This window comes from Gracilinanus agilis, chromosome 2 (genome assembly GCF_016433145.1).
Source record: "Gracilinanus agilis isolate LMUSP501 chromosome 2, AgileGrace, whole genome shotgun sequence".
In the NCBI taxonomy this organism is placed as follows: Eukaryota; Metazoa; Chordata; class Mammalia; order Didelphimorphia; family Didelphidae; genus Gracilinanus; species Gracilinanus agilis.
The window spans coordinates 74,216,088-74,219,893 of NC_058131.1; the positions used below are offsets into that span (position 1 = coordinate 74,216,088).

Genomic DNA, 3,806 nt, shown 5'->3' on the forward strand with positions numbered 1-3,806 from the left:
ATAGATTCAAAACACCTCCCCACTTTCCCTTACACATGAGAAGGACCTGTTGGCTTCATGAATCCTTTTACACTCAATAATGGCAATTTTAAATTTAAAATTTAATTTAAAACATTTCTATTTTGAAGGAAACAATAATTAATCTCCTTTCTAATTTTTAGAGGTCCTCCTAGAAACAAATTTTTATCTGTGGTTTAAGGAAACACCAAAATACATTTGGAATATGAGTTGGTGACTAACAATGAATGCTCTTGTGACATTTAGTAGTCAATGTTTTAACCACTATGAAATTATTACAATAAAACACAAAGCATTATATAGTCTAATACCTCTCAGCAGTGGGAAGAACTGCTCTGAAAGATTTCATTTGCAGTGCTTACTTTATAAGTTGTGTAGGGGTTACTACTAAAGAAAATATTTATGGAAAAATAGCTTTAAACTTTATAATAGGAACTAGATTTTTCTAACAATAATGTAGAAATGTATTTCAAGTATACAAATTTATCATAGTCCCAAATAAATTCAACAGAAAGTTGACTCGATCCACATTACTTGGCCAAGTTATTTACACAATGATTCTTAACAGCAGGAGCTATGTCAGTCAGGTTGCTAAGCTGGTCCAGCACTTAATTTAACTTTATAACAAAGAAAGGGTGAGGGTAAATTTTTAAGTATTTAATTGGTGTTGATCTGAATTTTTTAAAAATAAGACTTTGCATTCCACTCAAATATATTCCCCATATATAAAGCTCATTAAAATCAGATCAATCGATGCTGTTCTCTATAAATGTCTCATTTCTCCTTAAAAACTGCTCAAGGATCTCCATGACTTTTTAAAAAGATGACTTGGGAAGGTATGAAGCCAAATGTATTACAATGAAACTTCTGTGTAGCATGGAGGCAAGTGAGTAGTATAACCTACACAATTAAAAATACACTTAGCTTTACTTTCATTTCCCTTCTCAGAATAAGCAGAATATTTAAATGTTTTAATTTTACTACTTACTTCCACGTGAAAGTCTTGCTACTGCAGAATTTAAACCAGCTGGGTCAGAGTTTTGAGTAAATTGTTAATCACTCTTTCTGTACTAATTTAAGATTAGAGTTTGCAGGCCTAAGGGGTTATGTATATGATGTCACAAAAAAAGACAAGGGATTTTTGAATGATAAAGTAACAATATTAAGAACATTCTCTACTCTTTCTCATTTATCTGTTTTTACTGGCCTCTGGACTCTCTTCCAACCTTTTCCCAGTGTAATGACTAAATGAAGAAATCAACAATAACAGCAAGAAAAATCTTTAATTAATTTTTACTATATTTGAAGTATTAACTTCTTATTTTTGATGACTATATTTTAATAAGTGGAGGCTCCACATATATAAAAATCCTGACCAGGAGTTAGTTGAAAGGCTTACAACAGGTTTATCAAATTTTCAATGTGACCATTTATTTATTGGACATCAGCAAACACTGAAAATTGATTGTTGGGAAACTCAGCAGAGGGGACTCACAAGGGAGCGGCAGCGACCCCAGTAGCTCCTGCTTTGAGGGTGTCCCTCTTTCCTGCTCCCGCGAGGCCATGGCCAAAGTTTCTGTTCAGAACGTGTAGGTGCTGGAGAGTCCAAGCCCTTTCCACAGCCCCTTCCAGTTCGAGATCAGCTTCGATTGGAGCAAGATCTTGACCTACTGAGAGCCCAGGCCTTTCCCCATCCCCACGCCTCCCTCCTCCATGGGATCTCCCAACTTCCCTTCATCCTCCTCACGTTCTTGTGGCAGGAGACATCTTCCAAGCTGACTCCCTTGAATAGGGTTTCCTCCCCGCCCCACTAGTGCTGCCCTGTAAATTACCACTCCTCACCTTAATAAAGTGCTCCAAGTTCGCTTAGTCTAGTAGAATATAAACGCCATGAGGACCGGAGCCTTCTCCCTCAGTATGTGTTTGGCAAATTCTTAAACCCCATAACCTTACACAAGGCATTTTAACCCTTTTGCACAGGAGATTTCTCCTCCGGACACCTAAGGCGATAGCGCCCACCTCGCTGGGTGGTTGTGAAGATCCAAGGAGATAACTAATGTCAAACTCTGCAAGCTTTGCTCCAAAAGGAGCAATGGGCAAGAAATTGAAATACCTAGAATGGAAAATAATTTATGAGGGTTCAGTAGAGAATGAGGAGTTTGACCAGGTACTAGACTCAGTGCTGGTAGGTCCAGTCCCAGCAGGGTGACACATGTTTGTCTTTCAGGTAGATGCCCCTAATGCCTCCTTAATCCCAGAAACTGATGCAGTGGGTGTAATTGTGGTCCTCATAACCTGCACCTTCCATGGGCAGGTGTTCATCTGAGTTGGCTACTATGTCATCAATGACTATGGCAACCCTGAGCTTCTGGAGAACCCACCCCTGAAACTAGACTTCTCTCAGCTCCAATTAAACATCTTGGCTTCTAATCCCTGTGTGACTTGATTCCATATCAACTGGGACACTACCACAGATACATTGGAGGACATTAAAAACCAAGATCCTGTCTTAAGCCTGAGGCTCCCTTTGAGTTGTCCCCCAACTAAAGGGCTAGATCTTCCAAAGTGTTCCCCCAGCATCATTCCTGAAAATTCCCTGGACTGCATATAAATAGGAAAAAATAAAGCAGAGTTAGTATAATGGACCTAGATCTCTACCAAATGAATGCTTTTGCCTTCCCTTCTGGAAAATTTCTAGGGCCAACCTAGAGGACTTAGGTTGGGGTTCCAAACTATACCATAAACCAGTTAAACTGGTCCCCGTGTAAAAGAAAAACCTGTGAGTTGAACATTAGTTGAACACAGAGGGACTCTTTACATATTTTCTTTGCAGAGCAAATGGAACTTTAGCTCTTTACTCTGCCTTCTCTCCTGGCCTTTTGGCCTTTTGGGGGTATAATGACTCTGCAAAGATATTCTGTCTATGGGTGAGTTTTTCTTGTTTTGTTTTCGACTGCTTATGGTCTTCTTGACCTATAACTGGAGGTCCTACCCTTCCTCCTTGTGTTGTATTATTTCCTTAGTGTCTTCACCATCCCAACCATCTTCAATCAGTGCCTTAGCTTTCTAGAGTTACCAATTTTGGTAAGATTTGGGCTCCAGAAGTTTTGATGGGTGGCTATTACTATGTTGATTGTTACTCTTTCTCCAGCTAGATTTTTGATTCCTGCTTCCATTTTGCCACCTTCTGTAAAGGCCCATTCCCTTAGGTGCCAAGAATGGGGTTTTGAGGGACTATTTAAAAAACAAGGCCATCCTCTTCCTTTTGTTGGTGGCATTACAACCCAAGCATGACTCATAGCTCTCAGATCTTGGCCACATCAGAGGATATGATCAGGAACTAAACAACTGATTTTTTCTGGGCAAGAATAACTGAAACATGCTCATAGTAAATCGTCTGCACTCCCTCTTTAACTCTAGGAGTTAATTTCAGAAGGCTGAACTTAACCTTTTCTGGGGCCATGTGATCTCTCAGGCTATGGGAGGGTAGGGTGGTTCTTGTGTTTTGGAGATAAAGGAAAAGAGGGCACTATGCACATGGAAGTATCCCCAGCTCTCAGTTCTTTTCCTCTGGTCTGTCCTTTGTCTCTGTGGCTACTGTTGCATATGGGATTTGTATATTAAAAGCTTTATATTAAAAGTTATGGTTATTGAAGAAATTTAAAAAAAGAATATTGATTTTTGCCTTTCTACATAGTAAGGAAGGAAAGAAGGAAGGAAGGAAGGAAGGAAATAAAGAAGGAAGGAAGGAAGGAAGGAAGGAAAGAAGGAAGGAAGGAAGGAAGGAA

The 3,806-nt window shown here is 39.4% G+C and overlaps 1 pseudogene; it reads left to right on the forward strand.

The window, feature by feature from the left end:
- The first annotated feature begins 1,581 nt into the window (after positions 1-1,581).
- Positions 1,582-2,629, forward strand: LOC123234670 (annotated as a pseudogene).
- Positions 2,630-3,806: the final 1,177 nt, after the last annotated feature.